Below are 13091 nucleotides of genomic sequence, written 5' to 3' on the forward strand. Positions count from 1 at the left end.
AGTATTGTGAGAAACACAATAGATTTATTTTTGCATGATATCCTGTGACAAATTACACAATAAAACCACTATAATTCTTCTTTCCTACTCTCAACTATATTTAAATTTAAATTGACCTACTATTTATCTCTGAGGGTCAAGCAGCTTACATCTCTGGAAGTGCTTTCATGTGTCCACACTAGACTTATATTACACATTTTAGTTTGTAAAAGGATAGCTCTGGCAAAGCCATGGTGAGAAGTCACATGCTTGAATACTTAGATTAAAAAGTCTGAGGTGCAGAAATTTGCCTAATCATTCTCCCGTCCCTGGCATTTTAGCTGTTTTTAATTTTTTTTATAATAAAAATAGTTTATTACTCATAGCCACAGTAGTAGCAGCAAAAGAGTATCAACATCTTTTGTGATGGTTCCCTAAGCCCAAAGGGCAATGCAAAGGGGGTCAGATGATACCTGAACATGCAGCAGGATGTGTTATAGGAGAGGAACTCTGAGTGTAGGGAATCTGAATCTTTTATAATGGGCAAGAAAATGCCTGTCCTTTGTTTCAGATGGAGCTGTTAACTCTGATATACTGTGCAGTAAGCATGCCTGCCCTTTGCTCTGGAGGGGAACACTATCACTATCCTCCAAAGCTGTTTGCAATGCAAACGCTCTTGAAAAGATAAGTGAAACAAATGGCAGTTGTTGCCTTACTTTTCAAGATGTGGAGGAGCATGAGAGATTCATGGAGAATCGTGTCCCAAAACTAATAATACATATTTGAAAAGTGTACAATATTTGTTCAGTAAAATATGTACAAACTCCTGAGGGATTACAGTGTTGATCCAGGGAAGTAAAACATCAATGAAGGGACCAGAGTGTTTATCTAGATGAGTAATGCAATAATGATTGTCTTTTTAGGGCCACATCCGCATCATATGGAGGTTCCCAGGCTAGGGGTCTAATCAGAGCTACAGCTGCCAGCTTACACCAGAGCCACAGCAATGGCAGATCTAAGCCATGTCTGTGACCTACACCACAGCTCATGGCAACACTGGATCCTTAACCCACTGAGTGAAGTCAGGGATCAAACCTGCGTCCTCATGGATACTAGTCGGATTCATTAACTACTGAGCTACAACGGTAACTCCTAGTTGAACTTTCTAACTTCTGAATTATGTGATGACATTTTGTTGATTACAGGGAGGTTGTTTTCCTTGACTCTATATGAAATTATATTGCATTACTATATTCCATTGACTTTGAGATCTCAAAGATTATAAAATGCATTATTATTCCATTTACCATTAAGAAAAAAAAATTGTCAGAGTTCCTGTTGTGGCTCAGCAGGTTTAGAACCTAACATAGTGTCCATAAGGATGCAGACTCAATCTCTGGCCGTGATCATTGGGTTAAGGATCCAACATTGCTGCAAGCTTTGGTGTAGGTCACAGATACATGTTGCCCTGGTGTGGTGTAGGTCTGCAGCTGCAGTTCCAATTTGACTCCTAGCCTGGGAATTTCCATGTGCCACAGGTGCAACTGTAAAAAGAAAAAAAAATTGTCTAATAACTATATATTGCAATGCTTTCTCATGACATCTGCTGTAAACTGCTTAATAATTTTAGAGATATTAAATTATGCAAAATAAATGTGCCTTAAAAATCAAATAAATATGTATTTATCCATTGTTTGCCTCTCCCAACTAGAAGAAACTCAAGAGGAAGGTAGAGGTTTTGTTTGTGTTAACCACCAATATGTGCCAAGCATCTAGGACAGTGTCTGACACAGAGTAGGTATTTAGTAAATACCTGCTGAATTAACATAGGAAAAAAATTGCAGGCTCTGCACCCTTCCCTATTCTATTTCTCTCCACCACCAACTGGAGAGAATAGTAGTTCTCAACTCTACCACAAATAGAATCATCTCGGGAGCTTTAGAATCATACCAATGCCTGAACCCTATCCAGCCTAATTAAATAAGGATTTCTTGAAGCAAGACACAGACACAAGTGTGTTATAAAAGTTGTCCAGGTGAATCTAATGCACCCTGTGAAGTTCAGGTCCACTGATCCATGCTATTCCACTAATAGCATGTACACATACAGCTGCCATGCATCTCTGTATTGCATCTCTGCACTGCATCTCCTTCTCCCTGTGTAGAGATTGGATCATTTGTTCAACAAGAAAAAGCCTTCTAAAGGAGATCATTAGCATTCCCTCAGAGTAATAATCCAATATGTTTGTATAATATATCCTTGTCGAGTCTCTCATTTGATCCTCAAATAGTCAGGTGAGCAAAGCAGAACAAATATTGTCATTTCTAATATTTGAAAGAATCTGAATCTCAATGGCTTACTCAAAGGAAAAGGAAGCATACGTACATGTTTTCTTCTTTTCTATTTTATGATCTCAAAAAAATCAGAAAGCCTGTTCTAATTTATCATTTTTACCTCTAAATTCAAATATCATTTCCTAATCAATGTGTTAGCATTAGCAAAGCACTAAGAGAGGATCTGATTGCTGTGAGCCATCCATTCATACATTCAACAAATACTCATTGAATATTGACCTGTTTATTGGACATTGCTTCAAAGATTCCAGCTGTTATTCTAAGGCAGCTGAGCTTTCCCTGTAACTTTTACTCTGCTCAAGCAACCTGTACCTTTCCCCAAGCCCCTGCCTCTCACCACACTCATAACCTTCTTTTGCCCACCCCGGTTCAAGCCAGTGCCCTAGGTATAGCAAACAACACAAGTCTATATCCATATGACCGAGTCTATCCTGTGAAAGGCTGTTAATTTTCTTTTGAATTACAGTAAACTCTCTCTCTCTCTCTTTTTTTTTTTTTTTTTTTTTTTTGCCTTTTTGCCTTTTTGCCTTTTTGCCTTTTCTAAGGTCGCTCCTGCAGCATATGGAGGTTCCCAGGCTAGGGGTCTAATCAGAGCTGTAACCAGCGGCCTACACCACAGCCACAGCAACACGGGATTCTTAACCCACTGAGCAAGGCCAGGGATTGAACGTGCAACCTCATAGTTCCTAGTCCTATTCATTAACCACTAAACCACCACGGGAACTCCCAGTAAACTTTCTTCATGCTTTAAGTTATGATTCTCTCCTCTCTCCTTCCCCCTGTTGGTTTTTATTCAGTGAGTTTGGGGCTCCTTGAAAACAGACTGAAACATGCTAAGTATAATATCCAATTAACCACTGGTGGATTAAAGTTTGAGAATGAGGTCAATTTTAGCTTTTGTCTTTTCAGAGAAAGCAAAGTCCTTATATTTTTAATGTACTAGAAACCTTTTTTTTTTCTTTTTTTTTTTTCTCGAGGGTGAAGAGAGCCATTAAACTCTCATTATCATTTTATAAAATTGGGAACATTTGCTAGAATTATAAGAGGGATACTTCCAGCAACAGGGAAATCTGCACTTAAATGATCTTATGCCCATAAATGAATGGGACTTACAATAAACCATTTTCCTGAAACAACCATAAAAGACTCTTAGAATCAAGTCGCTGTGATGAAAATGTAGAAAAAATAGGCAGACTTTTCTAATGATCTTTAGGGACAGACCTAATTTCCTCTTGGGGTATTATAACATTATTAAAAAGTTAATGGGATATCAGTCATCCTTAGAAACCTTTAATCTCAAAGATCTGTATTATACAATTAGGGTCCTCATTAAAGAATTTAACATCATCCACAGGCATTTATATTTATATAGAAATCATAATTCCCTCTTTTTGCCTTTTATGTAGTTTTCTTTTAAACTTGAAATGAGGATGGGGATGCAGAATCCATTGTTTTTAAGAACACATTTAAAGACATTTCACAAACATGCTTTTATCTATTATGATCATCCTGAAAGATCTAATCTGATATACAGTAAGTTGGGTGAGCATGAATCCATATTTGCCTGGGACGATATTGGACGATTTAGTCTGGTCCTTTTCTTTACAGCAACAATAAAAATGACTTGCAGGAGGTAGGTGTGGTAGAAGAAAATGAAGACGCATTTAAGCACATAGAAGAAGGATGCCCTGTGCAGCCTATCTTTCTCAGGTAGAAAATACTGTTAAAGTGTAGCTATGGAATATCTGGTCCACTACCCTCTAGTGAGTGGAAGAACCAGGCTTATAGAAAGTTTCCCAGCTCAGCTGCACCTTAATAAATACACTGGATTACAGAAATAGCAGGTTTTGCATGCCTTAACTACATCAGTTTATTTCCTACAAATGGTAACCACCTATCATCCCCTTAATTATTGCTGGTCATTGCAAAGAAAAAAAAAAAGAAGTACTGCCCAAGAGCCAGCGGCAGAGTTGCACTTACACAATATTTGTGGTCACCCAGCCTTCATTTCAATTCTCCTACTAGCATTGGCTGGACGAGGGAAGAAAACATTAAAATCATGAAAATTCAACTGGTCTAGTCTGAAATGTTTTTGTCTGTGGCAGTAGATGTCCCAGGAAGTGTAGTTGGTCAGAAAAATTAACAGCAGCAGAGAATTCCTCTTTGGAAACAAGATCTATGACCAGAGTATGCTCGAGGTGACTGCCCTATTTTGCTGGTGTCAGTGGTTTTTTTGTTTTTGTTTTGTTTTGTTTTAAGTGAGGTAAAATAGAAAAAGTCCAGACTTTTCTCATTGTCAGAAGACCTCACAGAGAAAAAAAAAAAAACCACATGACATTAAAAAAATACCTCCAAAAGGAAAACCAATACAATTAAAATTTTATAAATAATTTTTCCATTTACTGATTTTTCTGACTTACTTTTAACAACAAACTCAAACACTATCCAAGAAAAAAAAAAAAACAACACTCATTACACTGAAATAGACAAACTTCCTATCTATAAGAAAATCAATTGCCATCACAAATACTTGTTTATAAGCACCAAATTATCCCGCATTCTCTGGAAACCATTTTCTGGAGAATATTTGGGCCCCTAAAGACTTTCCAATATTGTCCTGCATTATTCTTAAATATTTATATACACTAGTTTTCCTTGTAACAATAGTTAACACACAAAGCTTCCTGTGTTCTTAATACTCTTCATGCACCTACTCATTTTATCCTCCTACTGATCTTCTGAGGCAGATATGAATATTACTGCCTTCATTTACAGATGAGGAAACTGAGATGCAGAGAGGTTTACTAACCTGGCTAGGAAGTAGTAGCCTGTAATGCCCTCACTTACCAAACTGCCCCTCTCTCCTTATAATAGTATATCTTTATTTAAAAGCTTTTGAAGAAAATTACTATCTTTTTTATTTTCCTTTTTCCAACATTTCATGCCTTTCCTTATGTACTGCAAGCAGTCAAGAAGAGATATGACAGACACTTTAATCAATAGTAATCATGTTTCAGATAAGTGAGAGACCGATAATCCACAAAGATGTGCAGTGAGAATAGGAAAAGTTCAATAAATATTTGTTGATTTTTCCTAATAAAGTGTATGAAGACCATGCCAGTATTTCCTAAAAACAGTATTATTAAGTTACTTCCTACTTCTTTGGTCTGACAAAATTCAATAAAAATTAAATAATATACCTCCTAAATAAAATTGCTTAACCGCCACTTTAAGCACGTAAGTACCAAAAATATGTTCTGAGCCACTTTCTTAAAGTGTTAATTTTTCCTTTGCAATGGTTAAGACATTGTACTGGGTTATATAAATCATATTTGCCCAGACCCATGGAATAGCCTTTGCAGATATAATTAGTTAAGATGATTTTCACACTGCATTAGATCTGCCCTTATAGGAAGGTGATGTGCCTACACAAAGACAGAGATAATACAGGGAAAACACATGTGATGACAGAGGTAGATACTGTAGTGACACATCTACAAGCTAAGGAACACCAAGGATTGCCAGTAACCACCAGAAGCCAAAAGGGAGGGATGGAACAGAGTGACCTTCAGAACCCTGCAGACACCTTGGCTTCAGACTTCAAGGCTCCAGAGTTGTGAAAGAGTAAAATTTCTATTGTTTTAAGTCACTCAGTTTGTGGTAATTTGTTATGGCAGTCCTAGGAAACTACTGCAGACACTAAAGTCAAATTTTAGAGTTTATTCATTATTAGATAGAAATTTGTTGATACTGCAATTGTTGAGACATTAACAAGAAAAACTATTTTATAAATATCATTGTTTTTATTTGGTATAAACATAAATGGTCTTAATATATCTAAAATGACCACTTTTCAAAGTGGTATTTGAATATCTTTTTAAAGTTTTTGAATAAGCTTTATTTCCTCCAGTTAATTTGTTGCTATATAACGATGTGAAATAGTACTATATTTTCTCCAGTAATATTAACAGTATATTGTTTCATTCTTGCCCAACAGATAAAGCTTTGGATTTCTCAAATCCAAATACAATACAATTATTAGATAGAACCTTTAGTCAAAGGCAAGTCAGACCTACTCTATTGTTTCTTCAAAACGATGGCCTCTCCTTCTTGGTCGTTTATAAAGATAATACAAGGGTTTTGGAAATAATTTCAAATGCTACATTTAATCCATTTATTAATTAAATGTTAAGTTAGTGAATAATGAATTTGGCAATTATTCTACCAAGTTGACAGAAAAATTGTTCAAGTCAGTTCTGACTATATGAAGCTATTTGTAATTATACAAAGCACTTTAGCTATTTGTTTTATTTCCTCACACAAGTCTCCAGGAATATTTTCAGTTTAAAATAAGGATAAAGAAAAATTATTTATATCTAGATTTTGCTTCTGATACCATTTGACAATTAAATTCTGAAAAAAATAAATATGTGTTAAAATAATGACAACGTTAATTGAAACCTAGAACTACTCATTTTTTCTTATTTTAACATTTTCTTGCCTTTCTAAGAAATACCACTTAAGAGGATGAGTGCATTTCCAAGCAAAAGGGAGAATTACATGATTTTAATCAAATGGCATAAAAGCAATATTTACAGTTGGAATTTTTGTCAAATTTTACTTTTGGGACTTTATGTTTAAATCACTAGAAAAGCTTACTTGCTGTTGGCATCACATATAGATTTAAAGAAATACTGGCACTGAATCCTTGGGGAAATAACACAGTGAAAATTATGAAAGAAGAGTGTGAGATGAAGGTGGTGACTTGTTCTTTATTCTAGCCATCAAAATATAAATGACAGTTCATCAGTTTTTCATATGTAAAGGAAGTACTACAGAGGTAGTGTAATAACTGAATGATTTGCCCTCAAATTGTGAGCTGGTAATATATCGAAGAAAATGTTGTAGTTCCTCTTAATTCATCCATTTTATATATAGATGAGGTTGGTGAGTTACTTCTTCATTAAAACTGATCATATGCTTATATTAGCCTCTCAGCTATATACAAAATTAATGCTTTACTGGGAAGTTTTTATGGAATATATTTACTAATGTCTATGGACATTTAAATGGCTGTTGAGAGTTTTATATTAAAAGAGGAAACTCTTCAGAACATAGATATTATATAAAAATTATAACTGCTCTCCAGCTATAGGATGTTTGCTTTTCTAAGCTGTCTAAAAACAAAAAGTATAAGTATTAAGATTCCTTCCAAAAGGCAGTTCTTGGCTTAATGCAAATTTTGTCATATTTGTTATTCTTATGATATCAAATTTTAAAAATAATAAAAAGATCAAGAAACCATGGGATTTTGGCCAGTGGCCAGCTGGTCCTTCACACTGAATCCTGGCTCACAGAATCCTGACTTTACCCAGCTACCAAGGTAAGAAGAATGGATGGTGGGGTGGCAAAGGGACCACAGCCAAACTTGCCTCTGACCAGGAAGCACAGACCAATTCAAGAGCTGAGAACAATTAAAGTGCTGAGAACAAAGAAATGCCAAAAGGATTAAAGCCCACATATGCCTGTGTTGTGCTATGTGCATATGCACAGGTACTCATTAATTCAGATTCTATCCTCAAAACCAGGAATATTTTAAGAGTGGATGGAGCAAAAAGCAGAGGAAAGGAACTGGAATCATGGTCTCAATTCCATTAGCCTTGACCTTGCCTATGTGCCTTTCTACATCTCTGAAGCAGTGGAAGCCAAAACGCTATGGAGAGATAGAATAAAAGAGTCTCTCAGACATCGTTAAAATTTACTCCAAAGTAGGGGTGCAAGACAAAATTATCAACCCATTTAAGAAATCTGGGTCAGGAATCTATTGGAATGAAAGCACTACTCCTAGACTTTGCAAAGGGTCAGAATCTTTCAACTTTAATACTATATTATACACACACACACACACACATATATTTAAACACACACACACACATATGTATATATGTACACACATATCCATACATATATTTTTACTTTATGTGTGTGTGTGCGTGTATATACATATATATATATATTTTTTTTTTTTTTTTTTACACTTTACTCACACCTAAAGGCAAACAAGGCCAAGGCCACCAGGCTTTAGGCAAATCAGTCTGCTCCCTCCTTCCTCCTTCTCCAGGCTCAAGGCAGCCAGTATCCTCTAGTTCTTCACCAAGCAGCAAACCAACCCCAAATCACTAGGATTCAATGACACACACTTAGTTACCCGAGATTCCGTGAAGGTGGATAACCTCTTTTATCCATAAAAACTCTACCAAATCACTCATTCCTCATTGAGGACTTGAAAATTTCAAGCCATCATGTTCAGTTAAGGACATTTCAAATATTAGTAAGCTGGTTAGCAAAAAAAAGGGGGGGGGAGGAAATGACAAGAAGGAAAAAGAATATGTTGAAGAGTACCTGGTACAGTTCTTTGAAGTTACAGCAACCTTGTGAGATTGTTGAACCAGAAAGACGCAAAGGCCAGAAGGTTCCTGGAGCTTTCAGACACCAATGCTCCTGACCTGGGCTGTTCTGTGGTGTAGCTAACCGGCAATATGCAAAAATTGAATGGGTACAAACACCTTAAATTCCAGTGCATTTTCAAAGTGAGAAGCCAAGATTTCATTTTGCAGTCTCCTCCTGCGTGGCCCCACGCAGAGGAAACCCACTGTGGGTTTCAAGTCCACACAGACGTTTCTTTCCTTTCTAAATCCATTTTATGGTCAAATTTCCTCCCAATTCAGTTTCGTTCTTATTTAGCGTGGATTGTGCTCTTCAGTCACGTCAGTAACTTTGTCACACTTCAAATAACCCATTTCCCCAGCTGCTGGAAAAGGTCTTTGGGGAGGAGGAGGTCGCGGTTTGCCCCGGAAGCTGGACCCGGAAATCGGCAATCGGCAATCAGAGCTCCTCCTCCTCCGCTCCCGGTCCTTGGAACCGTACTTCTGCCCAGCATGCGCACCTGTGGAGGTATTTTCCAGGATGCATCTTTGAGAGAGCACTGAGTTGTTGAGACCATCTGGACTGAACCCGTGACTGACGTATAAGTCCTCTGTATAAACTTTTAAGGCCTCGATATAAACTTTTAGGATTCTGGCGGGTGGGTGCGGAGGTCTACTCTCTTGGAGTCTCTCAAGACAAGCTCATAGGTAAGTTTCCTTGCTTATTTAAGATGCCGCCTACCAATCTGGAGTGGCTGCCTCTTTCTTCAGTCTCTTCCTGCCCTCGGTGTACAGCGGCCAGTTTCGGATCCCCACCCCCCGCTGGGGGAATTCCTAGAATTGCGACCCAACATTTGGCTTTCTCTCTGAATTAGCGGCCTTTCCCATTGCCTGTGTACGCTAAATGCCAGTTCGTCTCCAGACTGTTCAGTAGTTCAATGGACTGAACTACCCTGATTTAGCCACGAACTTTACGTCAGGGTAAAATGTTTTCCTCGATGTCTTGGAAAATTTTAGTCTTGGCTTGAGCAGACACTGGACTGAACAGCACCTGTTAGTGAATTAGATCAGCTGTCCACCGTGTGAATTTAGAGCAGGACTGGTTGCCAAGAAACAGCAACCACCTCTCTCTAGCCCTCCAACCGCAGCACAGAATAACAGAATTGAAAGGCTGAACGAAGTAGCTGTATTGCTTTGTGGTTTATTTCTGAATATTCACTTGTATTTTGCATGGTTTATATTTCTATACGTGTAGCATATTTTCCATGTCTTTAAAGTTTTGGGAAGTGCCCTGGTGAATATCTGAATGAACTCTGCAGGGTTGGCTAGGTCCCCAGATGCTCTGGGATGCCTTGGGATTGAATGAATGGTGAGAAATTCAACCAGAACTGTTTGTGCGGCCATGCCCTTTCATTAAGCCTGTTTGCACCTTTTTCCTTAGCTAGGTTAATCATCTCATTTTTCCTCACATACTTTTGGTTTTCCATAAGGCAAATTCATAAAAATGAAACATTCCTGGTTATTTTAAAATAAGGACATAGATGAGACAGATCAACTTGGATTACTACTCAATTCTCTTTGGCTAGATCAGTGGCTTAATTTACTCTTCCTCCAGCCAGAGTGTCTCAAATCACTGGAGATTAAAGAAGATTAACATCATTCAAAGGAAAAAGATGATAAATTCAAATTGTCTTCTGGCCTCCAAACTCAGAAATAGATTAGGGCTTCCAAGTCCTATCTTTTTCTCAGTGAGCCTTAACTGTGGAGAGAGAGAAACTTAAGAGTTGGGCTCCTTAGACACAGATTCAGTGATCCTAACCACAGCATGATGGTTGCTTCGATTACTCCCATTTTACAAATGGGCAAATGGCATGCAAAGATCGAGAAATTTGTCTATCTTCAGAAAGCTAGAGAAGGTGTGCCCAGGGGTCACATTCCTATCTGTCTCCTTGCCTCATGGCAGGAAGAAACATAAGTACCTGGTTACATTCTTCCAGAGTGTTTTAACTGTGTTTTTTCCTCACCATTAGTGCATCACGATAGCAAGCTACGGAGTCATGACCAATACTGCCATGACATAGAATAAAACAGGAGAGGCATGAGTTGTTTCTTAAAACTTCTGTTTCATTTATGTTAATATATACACACACGTTCCTACACATCTTTGTTTTGTGTTATAAAATATATTTATTTTTTCCTGTGATCCTGCTTAGAAATGAAACTAATTAACTGCCAAACTGCTCTCCTTTTGGGATTCTATGTTATTCTATAAAAACTTCAATTTATGGGTTTGAGAAACATTGTTTTTTGAGGCAAAGCAATTGCATTATGAGTTTTGTTTTCCAAGAGCAGAGATTAATAGAGCTACTGACTCATACAATTCCCCATTGTAATATTGTGAAATTTCCCAGTGTGCATCTGTGAAAGACAGTTACAGCTCACTGTCATTATAGTATTTATAATTGACTTTAAAATACTTCTGCATATACAATGTAGTGAGCTTATATATGTGGTTGTGTGCCTGTGTGTGGTGAGAGGAGGTTTGTTCATTTAGAAAGTTAAGACTGGTGGTGCCTTATGAATGCACATCTCAGAGATGATAGATCAGTCCTTGAAAGAATCTAGTCTAGCACTTCCAAGCCTGGCTGTGCATTAGACTCATCTGAGGCTTTTACAAAGAATTTAGTAGGTTCAATATTTTATTTATAAAAATCATCAAACAATATCCTTGACCTTTCCTTTACTGTTGTTGTACAGTTCCATGAGTGTTAATACATGTGCAGGCTGGTATAAAGCTCTTACAATCAGAACATAGAAGAGTTTTAATACCCAAAAAACTCCCTTGTGTTTATTGTCACCCCTCAGAGTCATACCTCTCTGCCAATATTGATTTATTGAGAGGTTTTTAAAAAGCGGATGCCTAGGTTCTGCCCTCAGTTTCTGATCTAATTAGACTGGGGTTGAGGATAGGGCCTTTTTTACTTTTTTTTTTTAAGAGCTGCACACATGGCATATGGAAGTTCCCAGGCTAGGAGTTACTCAGTGCTGCAGCTGCCGGCCTATGCTACAGCCACAGCAATGCCAGATCAGAGCCACGTCTGCAACCTACACCACAGTTCACAGCAGTTCTGGATCCTTAACCCACTGAGCGAGACCGAGGATTTAACCCACCTACTCATGGATACTACTTGGGTTCCTTACTGCTGAGCCATAATGGGAACTCTGGTTGGGATCTTTTTAAATGTTTCTTGGGTGGCTCTAATGGGCTTTCAGACAGGTAAGCTGGTGCTCTCGTCAGGGCCCTCACTCCAGAGGCTGCTATCACAAGATCTGGCTGCAGCTCAAAGCTGAACTTTGTGCGTTGTTAGTTAGGACCATGGATATTAAAGACATTTTTTTTTTCATTATAGAAATGAATAATGTTCGAACTATGTGGGTGGGCTGCAGAAAGTCTTGCTCAGGTGGCTCCCCAACCCCCCATAAGCAGTTCTGGGCACCTGATGAGCCCAGCACTCATGACAGGAGGTCATGGCCTCATAAGGGAAGACTGTCAGGCACAGGATCTGACCAGACATTTAGCTGAATTCTGTTCCTAGACAATTATAGGATCTGCATGAGCAAATCCTTAATGCCTCATGCCTGTCTAGAGTGCCTAAAAGGATAGGTATCTGTGCCTTCCTTGAGACTTCAGAAAAGTTTGATGTCTGTTTCTACTTGCCTATAAATATTTGCTTTGCAAATTTGGTGTGAGACTCACTTTTTATTGTAATTTATCAACTGGTAGAGAGACATTGGAGGAAAACATTACTCTTTCCAACTTCTAATTTATAAAGCAGTAGTTCTCAGTCTTATTTGTATATTAAAAACAGCTGGAGGAGTTCCCGTCGTGGCGCAGTGGTTAACGAATCCGACTAGGAACCATGAGGTTGCAGGTTTGATCCCTGTTCTTGCTCAGTGGGTTAAGGATCCGGCGTTGCCGTGAGCTGTGGTGTAGGTTGCAGACGCAGCTCGGATCCTGCGTTGCTGTGGCTCTGGCGTAGGCTGGTGGCTACAGCTCCGATTAGACCCCTAGCCTGGGAACCTCCATATGCCGCGGAAGCGGCCCAAAGAAATAGCAAAAAGACCAAAAAAAAAATTTAAAAAAAACACAAAAAAACAGCTGGAGAAAATTTTTAAATCTGATGCTCAGACTACAGCATAGTACAATTAATTCAGAGCATGTTAATGTTTTAATGGGCAGCTATGGCACTTGGTTCCCAAACCTAACGTCTTAAGAGGGAGAAAGAACATACCAGGCCAAAAGAAGTCATCTCATCTTGCTCAAACCCCTGTT

Source organism: Sus scrofa, chromosome 13, assembly GCF_000003025.6.
Source record: "Sus scrofa isolate TJ Tabasco breed Duroc chromosome 13, Sscrofa11.1, whole genome shotgun sequence".
Classification (NCBI taxonomy): Eukaryota; Metazoa; Chordata; class Mammalia; order Artiodactyla; family Suidae; genus Sus; species Sus scrofa.